This window comes from Tupaia chinensis, unplaced genomic scaffold (genome assembly GCF_000334495.1).
Source record: "Tupaia chinensis unplaced genomic scaffold, TupChi_1.0 Scaffold000364_1, whole genome shotgun sequence".
Taxonomy (NCBI): domain Eukaryota; kingdom Metazoa; phylum Chordata; class Mammalia; order Scandentia; family Tupaiidae; genus Tupaia; species Tupaia belangeri.
In genome coordinates, this window is record NW_006159861.1 from 471898 (window position 1) to 492936 (window position 21039).

At 40.7% G+C, this 21039-nt stretch overlaps 1 pseudogene; it reads right to left on the reverse strand.

Moving 5' to 3' along the window:
* Positions 1 to 14501: 14501 nt before the first annotated feature.
* Positions 14502 to 14868, reverse strand: LOC102469587 (40S ribosomal protein S25 pseudogene; annotated as a pseudogene).
* Between the last annotated feature and the right edge of the window lie 6171 nt (positions 14869 to 21039).

The following is a 21039-nucleotide window of genomic DNA, read 5'->3' on the forward strand; positions in this document are numbered from 1 at the left end:
GTCTGGGTGTCTTACAATGTAGCAAATGGACAGTTCATTTTCTTACCATCTGACGTGAACGTTTATTTCTAGAAGGAGCCCTCTTTATTAGGAAATATCCTTATATGCTTGTGACAAGCTACAGATGCCCACCAACGATTTTGCCTCTCTTTTTCCATCACACAGTTTTAGACACCTCTGCATCTAATGGCTCCACGTGACTACCTCTTGCCGGTTGAGTGTGTCAGTGATATGTATCATTTTAGGCAATTACAAGCCTTCCCGAAAATCTCTCTCTCTACCATTTGAAAGGAAAAGAGAATAAAGTCTTTAAGGATGGTGGGAAAACTGGGTGGAAGAATTCGCCCTTCTTGAATGATTGCATGCCACTGCCCCTCCATCCCTATGATAACACCGAGTGTTGGCTTTAAAAAAAATGTCTGCACTAAACTGCTAAGATGGGGAAGTGCTTGTTACAGTATCTTACACTGGTCAAACTGAAGGTATAGGATTTAGCTGGGTCTAAGACGAAAATAGAAGTATTGAACTGCTGTGCGTTTATATTGATTTCATGATTGTAGAGAAAGGTAGATGGAGAAGAGGAGAGTGAAGAGCTGGTTCCACGTAGGAAGTTAGTCTGTGAGAGAGAGAGAACCGAGAGAGTTTTGAGAATAATTTAACACCAAACAGTGTTCAGTCATAAATTAATTTTCCCTCAAAACTTTTAATGAAGTCTACACAAAAAAGTGTCTCATGTGAATAATTCATTAAAATTAAGGAAAGAAGCGAGACACTAGGTCTGAATCAATGAAAGTCACTAGCTCAAGTGAGATAGTAAGATGATCATTAATTAAAGTAATTCAATGGAATTTGAAGCATAGAGCCTGAGGGGACTAAGAAAATGAACTTCCATGTGTGTGGTTTTATTTTGGTTTTAAGAAGTGTTGGGGACCAGCAGTTAGCATAACGGCTATGTTGCTGGACTCCCTTGTAGTCGACCGCGGTTCACGTCCCAGACCCGGTGGCTTAAAACTCACGCCGGGTGCGTGTGCGTGCGTGCCCAAGATCCCGAGAGGAGAATGGAGGAGAAGGGATTGCGGTGTGTGTGGCCATCCCCCCCAGGGGGTGATTTCTCACTTTCTGTCTCTCTGTCTGTCTCTGTCTGTCTGGCGAGCACATGTGCCCTATAGCAAAATAAATAAATAAATAAATAAATAAATAAATAAATAAAATCTCTCAGAAAAAGAAAGTGTAGTGATGTCAGCTGATGATGTAAGTCAGGGTAAGAATAATGGGAACATACAAGAAAAAAAGCAGATTCAATTTTTTTTATTTAACTTTATTTGTTATTATTATTTTTAAATTTGACCTGAAAGAGACAGAGAAAGAGAGGTAAAGGGAATGTGAGAAAGCAGGCCACCAGGTGTGGGACTTGAACTGTGGCCAACCACATGGGAGTCCAGCACCTCAAACACCATGCCTCTTGCTAGCCTATAGATTCCACTTTTTATGTAACTAACCCTCTACATGAACAAAACTGGAAAAAAAGGCCAGATTCGTTGTATCTGATGGGATAATTTTGTGACTCACGTGATGATGGTTTACAGGAGAAGCATGGACTTTGCAAATGAACAGATGGGCATGGAGTATGAAGAGCTGACTCAGTAAAGAAAACTTACGAGTGACGGTGACTGAAAACTGCCAGTCTTATTAGAAATAAAAATGCAAATTAGCTAGTCATGGAATACCATTGTCACCTATTTGACAAAGATTCTAATAAAGAAAATACACAATTTTGTATAAAATGGAAATTGTTCATAATTCTGCAAGAGTGTGAAATAGTGTTTTTCATAAGTATATGTATATATATACATATATTTATGTATGTATATTCTTAATATATGTAATATATTAGAATGATTATATAATTATAGTATGAACTATTAAGGTTTACATGTGCTTTCTTGAGAGACAGTGAGGGGATGGCCATGCTCTTCCATTCTCTTCTTGGGATTTTGGGCATTCTTGCACACATGCCCAGCATAATTTTCAACCAGCATAATTTTCAAGCCAGCAGTTCAGAACCCAGACCACAGTGGGCCATGTGGGAGTCTAGCATCTTAACCACTACACCACCTCCTGACCCCAAATTACTATTATTCTTAAGCCTACACACATACACACACACACACACACATTTGTATGTCTTTATGTATATATATATATTACATGTATTAATATATACATATGAATAAGGATATATACATATTAATATACATATAGAGGTATACTTATATATATGTGTGTGTGTGTATATATATATATCCTTAATAATATATATCTGTATGTATATAATATATTAGCTTCTATTTTGACTTCATACTTGAATCACCTGGAAAACTTTTGTAAACATGAAAAATTCAAATCCCCTTTCAGATCAATCGAATCACCAGCTTTAGAAATGGAACTAACCTCCTAATACTTTTTAGTTGTGAAACACTAACATATATTAAAAAGCTTAAAATATGTGTTAACTCATTTTCTGATATTATAATAAGTATAAAATGAATATGTGTAAGAATGTTCATTAACATTACTATTTTGCAAATTTGGCAACAGCACAGTGCCCAATAAAGAAGTATTACAGAATACTATGCATTAATTAAAATTATACTAAGAGAATATCACATAGGAAGACTCATTACTCATTCACAGTGAGTCTAAAGCTACACAGCGCGTGAGTCACAGTCTGTGACCCATTACACGCACATTCTATTCACTGGAGAAGAAGTACTCTGTGTCAAGTATCAAATATTGAATGCAATTTGTTTCTTGAAAAACTGCAGATATTTTTTATGTTACAGTGTTAACAAATGTTATGTATGGAACAAGGATGAATCTAAAGCCCTGCACTGGGATCTGCTGTCCAGGAATATCCGACTTAAACGATGGAGGTAAAGAGAGACAGAATGGAAGAGAACGGTCCATCGTTTCTGTGTTACTTAAACACTCCCCGACCACAGAGGCGGCCTCAACCCTTTACCTCTTTCTGATGTTCTTGTCCGCTTTCCTCTCCGGGTCTATCTAGCCAAGCTGTTTATTGCACTTCTCACTTCTGGACTCTGTCCAGACAGATGACATCTTTAAACCAGCCTGAAAATAAGAGCCAGGCTGCTGAGCAAATCATGCCGATTTGCCTTCGTTTTTGACTGGACTAGGGGAATGGAGAAAGAAGGATGTATTTCTGGTTGTCCAAGATAAGATTTTTAATGTATTTCTAAGGAGAGAGTATATTAGGTACACATGATGAAGAGCTTGTGGAGTGTTATTCCTGATAGATTTCTGCAGATTGTGGTTCAAATAGCCTTCTATTGATTGGACTGGGGACCCAATCCTCATTCGTAATGTCTATGTAATGGAGAAATACCTCTGTGAATAACACACTCATAGTATGCCGTCTGTTTGGAAATTGAGAATTGTTGTTAATCTGTATTTAAACTTTTTGGATAAAATATTGAGTTTTATAAGATACCTGTGCAACTAAGAGCAACCCGTAATATGGTCTTTTCTAAATCTGTGCTGTGGGAGCAAGGAAGCCAGTTTACTTCTCTCTTATTCCATCTTCATCTCTCCTTTTTTTGTCTCTCAAAGAAAAGAGAGTCATGTCCATTTTGGGACTAATTACTGTTCTGATGTCTTATAGTTAGAGAAAGAGATTTGGTCCAAAATTCTGTTGGGATGGCCGGCTATCATGTTCTCAGACATCTCAACGTTAATCAAGGACCTGAAAAGAGAGGCCTTTAGTTCACCAGAACCTTCTCACCCACATATCAGAACCTCGATTGCATATTTGGTCAAGGCCGATGACATTGTAGTTCCACGGCCGTTTGATGAGGGATTTCGTCACTTTCAACTGAGTTTGGGAGGCCTTGGCAGAGAAAAATGATGTGGGTTGCACTGTTACACAGAGAAGTAGGTCTGGAGTTACAGAAATCCCGTTTCAAGGAAACTCTTGAGCTTGTCATTTTTCATTATAAGGCCATGGTACTAAATGAGCTTCACAAGATGTTTTCTTCCCTAGAAATTTGTCATGAGAAGACAAACTAGGCAGGGGCAGTTTTTCCATATCAGATTCTGTCTAAATGATATCAATAATTACTTGTTAATCTTGCTTTTACATCTCTCCAGAATGGCTAGAAGACTGGTGGAGTGAATAATATTTAACGTGCTGTTGAATTAGTTCCATACATCTGAAGGACATCTGACAATTTAACAGGCAGTGTACACAATTTGGCGATTTAAGATCAGTTTGATAAAGAATTAAATACATCCTCGTTTCCATGGTACTCCCACATTTATCATTTCCTGATTATTGTAACAAAAGGGCCTGCTCTGGCTTTGAGCCTAACCAGTCATACAGGCAGAGAACTAGGTTTAAAATGGGTCATAAGCATCACCCGAGAGTAATATTTAAAAAATAAATCTCCAGAGAGCATGTGTGCCAGAGAGAAACAGAGAGCGTGAGACGGAAAGTGAGAAAGCACCCCTCAGGGGGAATGGTCATGCTGCAGTCCCTTCTCCATTTCCCCTTCTTTGGGATTTTGAGCACTCATACACATGCTCTTGGCAAGCTACTGGGTCTAGGACTCAAACCATGCCCTGGTGATGTGGCATCCCACTGCCTTGACCACCGCGCCACCGGCTGGCCTGAGGATATCCATTTTAATGGTAATTTGGTTTTTGTACACAAATGCACAAAGCAGACAAACATGCTAGAGATGAATATTGTTGCATTTGCACCTCATTCCTGGCCACTTGCGATTTAGTATAAAATATCATAGAGAATGTTGTTTCATAGAGAGTGGGTGCAGGTGTTTCCATTTGAGATTTGGAATGACATGTTCCCTTCATCTCCAATCACCAACACTATTGGGATGGGAGGACTAGTCCAGTTCTGTGTGTGTGTGTTTGTGTGTGTGTGCACATGTGTGTGTGCGTGTAAATGAGGTTAGAGATAGTCTAATTAGACGGAAAAACAAACACAAAACCCTGAAACCCTGAGACCTGAGAGCTAAATGAGCAATATATAGGACCAAACCAAGAATATGAAATAGCTGAGAAAAGTAGGAGAACGAGACAGGGCAAGTTGCTGGTGGGATCAGATTGAAAGCACATGGGGAGCTGGGTTTCCTGGGGGGTTAGAGTCTCAATGCATGCTTAGTTACAGATGAACCGGTCAAAGATGGATGCAGACCAAAACCTTTAGGTGGTCAGAGAAATATCAACATGTAAGGAGGCGTAATATTAAACACAAACCTGTCAATAGGTGAATGGTTGTTTGCTTTAATGGGAGGTTCTTACTTTAGAAAACTTTAAAATAATTATGTTCAAAAAAAAATAAGAAAGAAAAAAACTGCGACCAGCAGTTAGCATAATGGCTATGTCACTGGACTCCCATGTAGTCGACCGCGGTTCACATCCCGGACCCGGTGGCTTAAAACTCATGCTGGGCGCGTGTGCGTGCGTGCCCAAGATCCGAGAGGAGAACGGAGGAGAAGGAATTGCAGTGTGGCTATCCCCCCTGGGGAGGTGATTTCTCGCTTTCTGTCTCTCTGTCTGTCTGGTGAGCGCACGTGCCCTATAGCAAAAACCTCTCAATAAATAAATAAATAAAAGTCGGGCAGTATGATGTAGTGGTTAAGGCAGCTGGATCTCACATGGCTACCTGCATGGTTTGCATCTTGAATGCTGTGGTTTGAGAAACACATGGGGCGCGTGTGCATATGTGCCCCAAATCCAGAGAGGAGGACAGAGAAGAAGGGATTGTGGTGTAGTCACAATGGGGAATTCTTTCTTACTTTTCCTCTCTTTGTCTCTCTCCCTCTCTCTCTCTCTTTCTGTGTCTCTCTCCGGGAGTACTTGTGCCTATGGCAAATTTATTTTGTTAAAAAGAGGCACTTATTTTATTGACCTGAATTAGGTACTATTGATATTTTGATATGCATCCTTCCAGAAATTTTCTTTATGTGTATGTGTGTATATATATACATATATATATATATATATGTATGTATTATATAAAAATATATATGTATTATAATGTATACTACTTGAATTTAAAATTTAAGATGCACTATTTGAAAAATTTTTTAGAGTTTTCTGCCATAGGATGTGTCCACTCACCAGAGAAAGAGACAGAGTCAGTGAGAGGGAAAGTGAGAAATTACTCCCCAGGGGAGATGGCCATGTCGCAATCCCTTCTCTTCCATTCTACTCCTGGGATCTTGGGCATGCATGCACACACTCCGAGTGATTTTCAAGCCACTAGGTCTGGGACTGGGATTGTGGTTGGCCATGTGAGAGTCCAGCAACAACACCTGCTGGCCCCAAAATACAGTATTTATACAGTTTTCATATTTTTTCATGACTGTTTGAGCTAGTAATTAAACACTGGATAATCAAACTTTTTTTTCCTAAAGAGCACACACACTCACCAGGGAGATACAGAGTTAGAGGGAGGGGAAAAAGTATCCATCATGGGCATGGTTGTGCCGTAATCCCTTCTCCTCCACTTCTCCCTTCTTTTGGGATTCTGAGCACTCATGCACATGTGCCTGGTGAGTTTTTTAAGCCACTGGGGGCTGGGATTTGAACTGTGTGGTTGGCCATGTGCAATCTGGCTGCCCTAATAACCAAGCCATGGAACTGGCCTGATGAAACATAATCTTAATGCCCAAGAAAATTTTCATAATTTAATGAGTTATTCTAGTTTTTACTATTATAAAGTATTTATAATTTCTGACTTACATGTAATTGTTGTATTCCTTGTGGGGTACAGTTTAGATTTTTTTTTTTTTTTGAGAGGTTTTCGCTATAGAGTGCATGTGCTCGCCAGAAAGACAGAGAGAGACATAGAGACAGAAAGCGAGAAATCACCTCCCCAGGGGGGATGGCCACGCCACAATCCCTTCTCCTCTCGGGATCTTGGGCACGCATGCACATGCACCTGGCGTAAGTTTTAAGCCACCGGGTCCGGGACACAAACTGCAGTTGACTACGTGGGAGTCCAGCAACATAGCCATTACGCTAACTGCTGGTTCCCGGTTTAGATTTTTAAAGTATGCATATGGAATGTAATAGATCAAAGATGTAAACAAAATAGGTATAAATGTGACATTTTAAGATCCTCGATATATTAATAAATCACCTTGCAGAAAGTTAGCTCAGGCTCATACTTCCATCATCAGTTTCTTATGAAATATTTCAAATCTAGAGAACATTTTCTTTTTGAGAGAGATTTTTGCTATCGGGTGCATGTACTTGCCAGAGAGATAGAGAGAGAGAAAGCAGGAAATCACTCAACAGAATGTTGAAACAAATCCCTTGTCCTCCACTTTTCTCTCAGGATTTTGGGCATGTACGCACTCGTGCCTGGTGTGAGTTTTAAGCCATGGGGTTAAGGACTTGAACCGCAGCCAACTACGTGGGAGTCCAGTGATGTAACAATTAAGCCATCTGCTGGTCCCCAGCATATGTTTTGCTATTTAGTCGGAAGCGCATCTTCGAGGAAGGCCAAGGTCTATTTCTCAGCTGACTCAGTTGATACCCAAGTCATTCTTTCGTGGAAGCTATGATGCTGTGTGTTCCAAATTTCTTTTTCCTTCTGGGGTTCACAAAGTACTTCGGAATTTTATTTAGGCCATATGTGTTAAAGTCGATGAGTGAAGTAGGACAGCCAGACTATAAAAGCCTCCATTCTGAACAGTCTCGTGGGAATAATCCCACTATATCATTTTTAGAGTAACAGACACTAGCTAGGAACCCTTTACAGGATTTCTGAAATGCTAGGGGTATGTTACAGGTAGGCTATTCCAGTCTACAGCCTGAGAGCTTTATTGTCTATATTTTGATTCTTTCAAAAGACCTAAGATACTTACCTAACTCTACTTTTTAAAAAAATTATAATTTCAGAGCCCTTCATTCATATGGTTTTAATAAATCTTGTTGAGAAATTTAGATCATGTACAAATTTATAAAAAAATGGGCATTGATATTCAAATGGACCCAGGTGTTGTCAATGTAGTCGGAGAAGTATTTTTTGCTTTATAAGTCTTCTTGGCTTTCTTTGGGCTGTTCTAATTCTCTTCAAATGTAACTTTAACAGACTATTGTGGAAATCAGAGCACTTTCTGATTTCTAAATGAAAAGATACGGATGGACTCTGATAGTTTTAGATAGAGTGAGATGTGGAGAGGGTATTAAAGTTACTTAAACACAAGCATTATTACCTATTCTTTAAAGAGAACTTTATTATTTCTGAAAATGGAAAATGAAACAAAAATCGCATGAAATCAAAGCTGTCTGAGCAGTGGGTGGCTGCTGAGATGAGCAAGTGACAACGTGACAAGAGTTTTCTTGATTTCCTCTTCATTTCCTTTAGATCTGATCTTCATAGCACAAATTCAAAAAAACAAATTCAAAAAAAAATTTAGTGATGGGGCCAGCAGCTAGAGTAATGGCTATGTCGCTGGATTCCCACGTAGTCGACCGTGGTTCGCGTCCTGGACCTGGTGGCTTAAAACTCACGCTGGGCGCGTGTGCGTGTGTGCCCAAGATCCCGAGAGGAGAATGGAGGAGAAGGGATTGCGGCATGGTCATCTCCGTTTGGGGGTGATTTCTCGCTTTCTGTCTCGCTGTCTCTCTCTGTCTGTCTGGCGAGCGCATGCACCCTATAGCAAAAACCTCTCCAAAAAAAAAAAAAAAAATGTAGGGACCAGCAGTTAGCGTAATGGCTATGTCGCTGGATTCCCACGTAGTCGACCGTGGTTCGCGTCCTGGACCTGGTGGCTTAAAACTCACGCTGGGCGCGTGTGCGTGTGTGCCCAAGATCCCGAGAGGAGAATGGAGGAGAAGGGATTGCGGCATGGTCATCTCCGTTTGGGGGTGATTTCTCGCTTTCTGTCTCGCTGTCTCTCTCTGTCTGTCTGGCGAGCGCATGCACCCTATAGCAAAAACCTCTCCAAAAAAAAAAGTAGTGGGAATTGTCAAATGATTTGTAATTAAAAATTCTTTGGTGAATAGAATAAATGATTTGTTTTAGCATACCAAAGGAAATGGTAAAAATCTAAGGAAAAGCTCAGGAGTTTGAATTATAGAAGTTAAGTTATGTCTAATATTTGGTATTTGTTTTCTTTCTCTACATAGAGAAAAACTGATTTAGGATATTCTCCTTGAAGAATACTATTCCATTTTCTGCATGATTGAAATAGTAATACCATATATATTAGGAACTGGGAGAATGTCATGTAATCATATAGGTTTATGCATAAAAAATGAAAACTTAAAAGAATCAAACCAAGGACAGTGATATGAGAATTTTCTCAATTCAAGATGAAGATGTAAAAATACATAGGTATAATATTTACAGATGTAATCGATACAAATTTTCCATACTTTATAAATATTAAAAATAGTTCTTCTGTGGCATAATACCTTGCCTAAAGTAATGGCTAAAATAATGACCTAATCTTGTTTTCTTAGCAAGTCTTAGAGAAATACACTTTAAGTCAGAATTAGCTACAAATCAGGCTTCATTGGTTTATCTCCTTTAGGATTTCTCTAAATTTTTGCTTATTAAAAAATTCTTGCGGGAACCAGCAGTTAAGCGTAATGGCTATGTCACTGGACTCCCATGTAGTCGACCGCGGTTCACGTCCCGGACCCGGTGGCTTAAAACTCACGCCGGGCACGTGTGCATGCGTGCCCAAGATCCCGAGAGGAGAATGGAGGAGAAGGGATTGCGGGGGATGATTTCTCGCTTTCTGTCTCTATGTCTCTCTCTGTCTGTCTGGCGAGCGCACGCGCCCTACAGTGAAAATCTTTCCAAAAAAAAAAAATTCTTGCCACTGTGAAACATAAACTAGAAGATTTTTACATTTGGTAATATTCCACCGTTATCTTGCGTGTACCCTGGGGGCCTTAAAATTTTCTAATACGATGATTTTAAATTTCATCTCATCTGAAAAATGGACTTACAATATTTATCTACTAGGTCTAGGTCTCATACGAAAATTATATTAATCCACCATGTTTAAAAGCACCAGCACTAACATGATCAATAATTATTGGAAACAAATATTAGGTATAATACAAACGATGATTGTTTGTAGGAGCCAGACTCCAAACTGGCCCCCAGCGATCCCCACCTTCTGGGCTTTACACTGTACACAAGTGTTGGTTCGTATGCCAGTGCGTTTGGTAAAAGTGGTCAACTGTCATGTCTGAGATTTCGTATTAAGCCCACAGCATCTGATTTGATGGTGCTCTTTCTGTTGCGTCACTCACTCTGGGAGAAACAAACTTTGTCATGCTGTGAACCACCGTATGGAGTATTCTACGCGGCAGGGAACTGAAGCCTCCAGCCCAGACCAGCCCAAGTGGACGCCTGCCGAGAAGCCCACGAATGAGCCTGGAAACAGAGTCTCCAGTCCCAGTCCAGAGGTGGGACGACAACGGCCCGGCCGACAGCTCGACGGCAACCCCGGGAGAAGTGGGGAGGTGGTAACTGGTTCATGTTTTAAGCTGCTAATTATTGGGCTAATTTGTTATGAGAAATAGACCACAGTTTGGTGTCACAATTACAATAATCACAATTACAACAACATAATAAGAACTATTTTTATTACAAGGAGAAAATTGAACATTGACTAGTTTCCTATAGTCTTTGATCCAGTGCAGGTATATTTTCATAAATTATCCCATGTAATGCACACCCCCCAAAACATGTACTGAGAAATTTAAATTATTATACCAATTTAAAGGGTGAAGAATTAGAAATGTCTCAATTACACTCGTAATTTTTTTAGAGACATTTTCCCTATAGGGTCTGTGTGTGCTTGCTGGAGAGACAGAGACAGAGAGAGACAGTGAGAAATCACCCCCGGGGGCATGGTAACACTATGATCTCTTCTCCTCCATTCTCCTCTCTTGATTTTGGGCAGGCAGGCAGGCAAGCAGAGTGAGTTTTAGGCCCCTGGGTCCAGGACTCCAACTGCAGGGAGTCCAGGGAGTGACCATTTCCACCTGCTGCTCCGGGGACTATCCTCATTATTAAGGTGCACCTTCCTAGTGCAGAGCACAGGTGACCCCAGAAGGTGCTTGATCCCCCCTGAGCAGCACGACTGTGCAGAGTGAGCAGAAGAGAACCCCACCGGGCTGCAGAGCAATGGCGAGGTGAGGGAGACCGCTCCCGGTTCACATGGAGCCCGGCCGTCGGGAGGACAGGCATAATCACGTGACAGGCACCAGCACTGTGGCATGGTGGTTGGGGCGCTGGCCTCCCACATGGCTAACTGAAGTTCCAGTCCCGGACCTGACAGCTTGCTTTTAACTTTCTAGACAGAAAGTTTTTGTTATTTATGGTGAAGAGACAAATTGTTCTACAATAATTAAAATAATAATAATAAATTAAATTAAATAATTCCTTTTAAAAAGTCCAGTGACATTAGTGTTAAAGACCATTATTTTGGGGGCCAACAAGTGGCATAGTGGTTACATCACTGGACTCCCATATGACTGACTGGAGTTTGAGTCCAGGACTCGGTGGCTTCAAAATCATGCCAGGTGCACATGCTTGTGTGTCCAAGATCCCTGGAGGAGAGGGGAGGAGAAGGGATTGTGCTGTGGCCATTCCCCCAGGGGTTGATTTCTCACTTTCTCTCACTGTTTCTGACTCTCTCTCGCTCTCTCTGGAGAATGTATGTGCCTGAAGGCAAAACCTCCAAAAATAAAAAAAAAACAGACGATTGTTTTTTGCTTGTCTATTTATTCACTCCGAGAGGTTTGCTGGGAGCTGAGATGGTCACTTTGTAGGAAAGATTACTTAAGGGTTTAGGGATTGTAAATAATTTGTAAAGCTTATTTATTTCTTGAGAGAGGGAGTGAGAGAGACCCCACAGGGTGCCATCATGCAATGACCCCTGGCCTCCCCAGATCCCAGCCAGCCAGGACCACCAGACCCTGCCCCAAGCCCAGATGCTTGGATCACCCTGGGAACCAAACCAGGGTGCCCCAGGTGATTGCCCCGTGGGGCCTTACTGTCCGCACCACTGAGACTGGGCCAGTCGGTATATACTTTTTAAGGTTCTTTGTTTATTTCTTCCCTGAATGAAACACAGTGAGAGAGAGATTGAGAAGCTCTCCCAGGCTGTGACACTCCATCTGGTCCTTGCCTCGGTCAGCTTCAGACGATGGGCACGCACGTGTGCAGTGTGCTCCGGGAGGTCTCTGACACAACTCGGGGGCTTCCCTCGTGGGTCAGCCTCACCTCACAGAGTACTCTATTGCATGTCGCCATTATGCTATCATCTGGCGACTAAGTGACTTTATATGATTAGCATTTGGGTTGATTTCCATAGGTGATAATAACCAGTGAAAATGTCGGGCCAGCAGGTGGTGGTGGTTAGAGTGCTGGGCCTCACATGGCTGACTACGCAGCTTTGGAGCCTTGGACCTGGTGGCTTGAGAAGCATGCCTGGCACGTGTGTGTGTGTGTGTGTGTGTGCATGCACAAATCGATTTCTCACTTTTCTTCTCTCGCTGTTCTGTTTCGTTCCAGCAAGGGCATGGACCCTATGGCAAGAATCTAAACGAAATATGGAAAATGAAACCTGTAAAATTGTACAAACTTATCACACACAATACCTTGTTTTGAAGCATATGTACGTTGTAGAATGGTTAAATCGAGCTAATTAACATATGAATGACCTCCCATAGTTATGTTTGTATCACTCTTAGCAATTTTCGAGATTTATTTGTAAAAAGATCTCTTTGGAGATGTCCTGATATCTTTTTAATGTTTTCCGGTTTTAATGACTTCCCAGTAAAATCAACAGTCCTGCACTTCACTTGATGAAAGACGCCAGAAAAGTAGTGTATGTCATTATGGAGACAAGTGGGAGGACATGAAGAAGGGTAGACAGCTTTTTTTCTGGATTTCCTAGGAAAGATATGAAGGTGGATAATTTTTAGTTTCTCTGTATAGAATTTCACATTAGATTTATCAAGGGAATGACAATTTCATTACATTATTTCATGTAAGAGACCAACAATTATTGTCCATAATATATATGGCACAATTGTGTGACCCACTGCCCTTCGACTTTAGAAGTCCACTTTTTTAAACAATGTATTTGCATGTTTACCCATCGTGAATAATGTGTGTTTTATAAACTTGTAATTTGGGGGAATTTTGCACACCAGCATATTCAGACATTAAAACAAAACAAAACAGAAGAAAAGCAAAGCAAGATGAAACTTAAGTAGTTCATTCTTTCTGAGTACCTGCTATCTGCCAGAAACTGAAGAGTGGCAGACTGGTCATCGTTCAGGACAACAGACACTGAGTGACAGTGCCTCCAACGTCACGACCTACCTTGGCAAAGACAAACAAAAAAAGTTAGAAACAGACATTGCAAGTATAAGATGTAATTTAAAGTGGTGATACCTAAGTCAATTCTTAAAATGTGTGTATGGTACAGTAAAGAGTCCTAATATGAAGCCGTGTTTGTCATGTACTTTTCTTTTCGAGTAAAAGCCAGAGACACAACTGAGTTAGCACTGCTAATTATTTGTTTGTTGATTGCTTTTGCCATAGGGTCCACATGCTTACCAGAGTAGGGCTGACGGAAATAAAGAGAAGGAAAGTGCAAAATCACCCCCCAGAGGGATAGTCACACCCACACCTCAATCCCTTCTCCTCTGTTCTCCTCTCGGGATTTTGGGTACTCACACACACATACGCCTGGCTTGATTTTTTTCAAGTCACCCATCCAAGACTCAAACCATGCTCCATCATGCGGGAATCCGGCACCTTAACCACCATGCCACCTGGTAACCTAACAATGGTATTCTTTACTAGGAAGGAGAATGGATTTTTGTTTTTAACATAGCTTCTGCCACAATATAACTCACATTATTTATATAAATACAGGCACTGGAGGTGGATTGTTTATGTTTCCTATAACGTATAAGCAGTATAGCATGAACTTCAATATCAAACCCTGATTTCATGCTCCTAACTGTTTTCCCCAGAGATCACATGCACTTGCCAGAGAAAGAGAAAGAAGGGGGAGGAGAAGGCACTCCCCGGAGGAGCACGGTCCTGCCACAATCCCTTCTCCAACATTTCTCCATCCTTTTGAGATTTGGGGGCACACATGTACATGCACCCTGTGTATTTTACGAGCTACCAGGGCTGGGATTTGAACCACATAGTTGGCACATGGGGTCCAGTTTCCTTAATTATCAAACCCTAGGGACAACCCCTGATTTTTTTTTTGAATGAAATGATATATTTTCAAGCTCTGACTTCTGTGTCCTTTCAGAAGTTTTTGAAATCATGCTACTTTATTAATAAGAATCCATTTCTTTCAGAAGTTGTCATCGGTCACATGTACATGTCTTTTTTTTTTTTGGTTTAATAAGGTTTTTATTTTTCCAAATGTACAGTTGGTTATGCCTGTTCATGCCTCTTCACCAGAAGCTGGGGTGTCTCCACCCTTGGTATTTCCAGTGTAAATTACCTGAGCTCTGTACTTTGAGACTAGCTTGGTAAGTCCTTTACTAAGGAGCTCCTGAAGGGTGCCCTGGCAGGGAACTTCAAATCTTCAGTCTCTCGGAGACCACAGCTGGGGTTATGAGCTTACAGCTGGGAACTTCCTTATCGAGTTGGCCATATTGAGCTTTGTCAAACAAGACCAGGTTGTTGAGCTTGTCCCAAACTTTGCCTTTGAACCACTTCTTTTTGGCTTTGCCCCCAGATTTGTTCACTCCATCTTCGTCCTTGGCTGACCTTCAAGCGTCTTTCTCCTTGTCGTCCTTGGGCAGCATCAGGAAGCCAGAAGAGCAGCAGTGGCCACCGCAGCCTCGTGACAGTTTTGGACAGAGAGCCAGGTAAATATCTTGATTCTTAGGTGGCAGAGCTTGAATTAATAGTAGTGTTTTGTGGTTGTTGAACCAGTCAATGAAAATCCTTAAGATCTCAATGAAATATATCATCAGCTTTTCTTTTCTTAAGATGATCCCTCGAGGCAATCAACTTTTTAGTAAAACACATTTCAAGATATATTATTCATAGCATTCTGTCTTAATCTGACTTGAAGGTTATGCTGGCAGGTCTGTTACATATCATTCCTGTTCCTCATCTGTGCCCATTCATTCTTGCTAAGTTACTTTACTTTTCTAGGTAGAAACTTCTGACGAGAGGTTGTCATTTTGAGGTTAAGGGGATTTCAAAATGCTCTGTAACTCCATATAACAACTTGTCAGTTGGGGAGAATTTCTCTCTCTTATCTATCGTATGCATTTGAATCAGTGTGCGAGAAGGCTTTTGCTGGCCAGATGTCTTTCTGATCTATTGGAATCAGCATTGCATTTCCTTTGTTAATAACCATATAACTTGATATAGGAGCAGACACTTTTTCATGAAGCTTGAAAGGGTCAATTCTGGGGAATTGTGCCTTATTTTTCACAGTGACAACTCTGAGATTGTGAGAATTCCCCTCAGTATACAAATCAAAACTTTATTTTTGACCCCATCTCCACGTGGCAGAAATACAAACATTTTGGGGGTGTGCTGATTGCTGCTGCTACTCCTGAATTTAATGTAGAATGAACGGAAGCCTCTATATAGGTCAATGGTCTTCAACAACTGCGGTGTTCTGTTGTAGAGGACAGCTGACATTTTTATGTCTCTCCACATAGAAAAGAATAGAAATATACCATTTTATAATCCCTTTAGTCAACAATGAATATTATTTACTGCTTTGCTATAAGAAAATGATTAATCTTTGCGATAGTGTATAATTTATAATCTATTAGAAAAATTTTTTATAGCAGAATCCACGACTTCCTTTCTTGGCACTATGAAATTTTCTAAGCTCCTCCTAGACTCCTTTATAGGAAGAACAAGTAAAAGGGAACCTTAAAATATTAAGGTTTTACCAAAAAGAGTCTAGAAGAAAGTTTTAAAACTGGAGAGGACTGGAGTGACTTAAGTCGTTCAGCAAATTTAAATTCTTACCCCTCACCCCAGGGGGAAGAAGACAAGAGCAGAAAGAGGTCATCTTCTTCCATTTTTCCTGCACATTTTAGTGAATATATGTCCCTTTATCTTGTTAACGGAGCATTCAGCCTCTCTGATTAGAGAGAAACTTACTTTTCCCATTAGGTGCATGGAAACGTTTTCGTGGGTTCTTGCATATGTTTGCAAGACTTTGGACTCAAATGTGCAATCTGGGCTCCCCGTTGTGGTTTGCAGGCTGTTGAGGATCGGGGGCGCCTAGTGCTAACTGCACATATCGATGGCTAGGACATGTGTTTGCCAAGTTCCTTTCATGCTCAGCTTTCTGCCAGTCAATCCAGACACTAGGCATCCATTTACTTAATTTTGGGCTGTCTGTTGGGAACAAAATTGTATTTTGATTGACATTTTTTCCCTTTTCTCTTCTTGCTTCCCTCACTGTTTTCTTTTTTTAGCCAGCTTAGTGCTGTCACTGTTCCTGTCTTTTTACTGAAGAAAACTGTAAATACACCTGGGGTTCTCAAGGAGGATGAGGCAGACTTACATCTTCGAGGTAGTGCCAATGGGGTGGGGCAAACTGTAGTCAAGGTATGAGCAAAAAAATATGATAATATTCAATTCTCCAAGAAGTTTCAAAGGTTACATAAAATAAACCTTTCGGTGATATTTCAGACTCAACATCTTTGGCCAAATTCGTGAAAGCTGATGAAATTTTAAATTCTAGAGAATGAATTAAACCTTCAAGTTATTTGTTTTTAAAGCAATGTTATTCAAACTAAGACAATTATCTCTTTTCTATTAATGCTATTTTATTTATAGATCGTAATGAGTAAGTCTTTTTTACTGCCAAAATAAGTCTCAGAATAATATGAGAAAAATGAACATGTTCTCACACCAGGCACAAATTATAATGAGACTATTCAAAGCGACTGAGAAGGCCTTTAGGGACAAATTAAATAAGTGCTTCTGTTCCTAGATATTTTGTCAAAGGAATTAGGTTGAATAGGTCAATAACCAGTTTCTCTAATCTTTACTTGAAATTGATGCAAAATAACCTTCTAGTTAAGGACAACAATAAAGAAAGTTTTTCATTCTTTTTTCTTTTCTAATTTTTGTTTACCTGCTTAAAAGAATATTTGGGTTAAACTCTAATGGGCGTGATGAATACATGTTGGAAAAAAGCTAAAAGAATTTACAAAACTTTTGCAAAGATTAAAGTCAATGATTAATTATGGATTGGAAGTATTAGCATGCATTTAATAAGGTGTTATTAATTTGAGACGTAGGTGAGAATGTTCTAAAAATACATGTGACTGTGGTTCAGGGTTTTCTTTTGCCTTCCTTCCTTTCTTCTTTCTTTCATGAGAGAGACAGAAAGTAAGAGAGCTCCATAGAGAAAGGGAGAGAGTGAGCAAGATAAAAACCAGTTCCCTCACAGGGTCTCCTCTCCTGGTCCTTCTCTGAGCCTCTTGCCAGCCAGGAACACGGGCACACGTGTGCACACCCACTGTGCACGCACTGTCATCCACATGGCCTCCGGCATGCACAGGAACACAGGCACACGTGTGCACGCCCACTGTGCATGCACTCATCATCCACATGGCCTCCGGCATTGCACAGGAACACGGTCACACTTGTGCACGCCCACTGTGTACATACTCATCATCCACATGGCCTCCGGCATTGCACAGGAACACGAGCACACATGTGCACGCCCACTGTGTACATACTCATCATCCACATGGCCTCCGGCATTGCACAGGAACATGAGCACACGTGTGCATGTCCACTGTGCATGCACTCATCATCCACATGGCCTCTGGCATTGCACAGGAACACGGGCACACGTGTGCATGCCCACTGTGTACATACTCATCATCCACATGGCCTCCAGCATGCACAACCGCCATGCCACCTGGCTGTACTCCCCTTTACTCTTTTTTTTTTAAATTTAACTTTATTTATTTATTTATTTTTCTTTTAATTTGACTGAAGAGGGACAGTGAGGGGATGTGGGGAGAGTGACAAAGCGAACCACCAGGTTCTGGTTCAGGACTCAAACCGTGGTTAGATGTGGCAGTCCAGTGCCCGTCACCACCATGCCACCTGCCAGCCCTAACTCCTTTACCCATCATAGTGCTCAGAGCAAGGTTTCTCAGCTGTAGTGATAGAGAGGAGGATTTAAAATATACTGATTGCAAACCAGTTAAATCAGAATTGGTTTACTAGTACCCAGGCAATAGGAAAATGCCTTTTCTTTTTTCTTTTTTTCTAATTCTTGGAGGGTGTGTGGGCTCACCAAAAAGAGACAGAAAAAGAAAGAAGGAGAAAGCACTCTCCAGGGAGTGTGATTATGGCAGAATCCCTTCTCCTGAATTTCTCCACCCTGTCAGGATTTTAGTTGCCTCCTACCATGCACACACATGTCTAGTGTGTCTTTCAAGCCTTCAGGACCAGGATTCAAGCCATGACTGGTCATGTGGGATCCAGCTCACATAAGAGCTAGGCCCCAGGGCCAGCCCATGGCCTTGAGTCAACATCATCTAGATGTTAGAATTGTTAAGTTTAATTTTACTTCAATTCTGAGAAGAATACACATGAGTCTTGTTTTTTTTTTTTTTTTTTTGAAGAGGTTTTTACTATAGGGCGCGTGCGTTTGCCAGACAGACAGAGAGAGACAGAGAGACAGAAAGCGAGAAATCACCCCCCCCTGGGGGGGATGGTCATGCCGCAATCCCTTCTCCTCCATTCTCCTCTCGGGATCTTAGGCATGCACGCACACGTGCCCGGCGTGAGTTTAAGCCACCGGGTCCAGGACGTGAACCGTGGTCGACTACGTGGGAGTCCAGCAACATAGCCATTACGCTAACTGCTGGTCCCAGTATGCATGAGTCTTTATTTACATGGAAATTGCTCATCGCTTTTTCCCCTGCTGGTATTGGCTTGCAGTCTAATATATTAACAAAGTATGCTGTGCTGGACACTGTGTGTAAAATGACATATTTGGTGTTGGTCATTTTCATAAACTTCTAAAACTGTAACATTATCTTTGAACTTTAATATTTCATTTATGAATTTTATAACAGTGTGGAAAATGTCTGAGCCCAACATTTGTGATCAAGATACCTTCATTCTATAAAGAAGTTTAAAAGGAGAAAATTCTGTTTGTTTAAATGATCAAAACATTTAATTTACATATAGACCTGTAAAGTTTATCACAGGCATTAAGAAAAAAAAACAATTAAGATCATGCCATATAATCGCATGCTTACTCACTATAGTTTATTAGAAAATCAAACTGTCTTAAATTGGATGACTTTATGTTAACAGATTAACACATTGCTTTTTGGATGGGAAAATTGAGGTAATTTATAGTGGAGAGTAGAATATTCTCATTTTTCATGATATTTATTTATTTATTTTTGAGAGTTTTTTTTTTTGCTGTAGAGCACATGTGCTTGCTAAAGAGACAGAGAGAGACAGAGACACTGGAAGTGAAAAAATCACCGCCCAGGCGGATGCCCACACCATAATCCTTTCTCCTCTATTCTCCTCTCAGGATTTTGGCACACACTCACATGTGCCCGGTGTGTTTTAAGCCACCGGGTCCAGGACTTGAACCATGGTCAGCCTTGTGGCAGTCCAGCAATGTAACCATTATGCCATCTGCTGCTGGTCTCCATAATTTTTATTTTTAATTTTACCAAAGGGTGTGTGTATTTGCCAGAGGATAGAGAGACAGAAAGAGATAGAGAGAGAGAAAGCATCCTGCGATAGGTATAATCTCTTGACAAAATCTCTTCTCTATTTCTCCATCCTAATGGGATTTTGAGCATGCACACAGAAATAGTCACATGTTTTTCAAACTACATGGACCTATGAACTGTGTGATCAGCCATGTGGGAGGAAGAAGAGAAAGCACCCTTCTCCATGGGGAGTGTTCACACTACCGTTCTTTCTTCTCTTCTTTCCTTTCTTTCAGGACTTTGGGTAGGCCCGTATGTCTTGTCGTGTTTCTCAAGCCCTACATCTGAGCCACAAACTGTGTGATCGGCCATGTGGGATCCACTGCCCAAAAACCAGGTCATGGAGCCTGTCCCTCAACTCTTTTGCTTACAGATTATGTGTAGGTAAGTTTTATATCTGGGGTTGTACTACCTCTAGTAGTCAAAGGAAAACTAAAAGGTTATCAAGTTTTAAAAATTGATGTGTACTTTACTGCATTGTGATTCTTAGTCCTTCCACATGAATCAGAGATTTCACTTAAGAATCAGGTGCCGGTGATGAAGCCTCTCTGTGTTCATTCAATTCTAAATAAAATTCCAAATGGTTTATAGATTCCCTGAGGCCTGTTAACCACAAATTTCATTGTCTCAGTTCTGGCTGCTACAACAAAGTAAAGAACAAAAAGCCAACATCTGAAATGCTCCAAAATTGAAACAATTTTGAGTGATGACCTTATACCATAAGTGAAAAAATGTATACCTCATCTTCTGTGACAAGTAACATTTAAACCATCAGTACAAAAACACTGCATGTAATTAACTGTCAGGCTATCTGTGTATGTATACATATGAAATAAGTGAATTTCCTGTTTAGATTTGGGTCTCATTTCCGAGATATCTCATTTATATATATGCGAATATTCTAAAATCTGTAAAAATAAAATACAAAATATTTCTGATCCCAAGCATTTCAGATATCCAACTTCTACCCTAGACTGAGTGGCATATAAACAACAGAAATTTATTTCTTACAGTTCTGGAGGCTGGAAGTCCAAGACCAAGGTGGCAACATGTTGGGTTTTGATGAGGGACCTTCCCTGGGTTGCACATGTTTGACTTCTTACTATGCCCTCACGGGATGGCCAAAGAGCAAGAGTATTGTCAGCTTCCATTTATCGGAGTGCTAATTCCTTTCATGGGTTCACTGCCCTTACGACCTAATTTTCTCCAAAGACCCCACCTCCTAATACCATC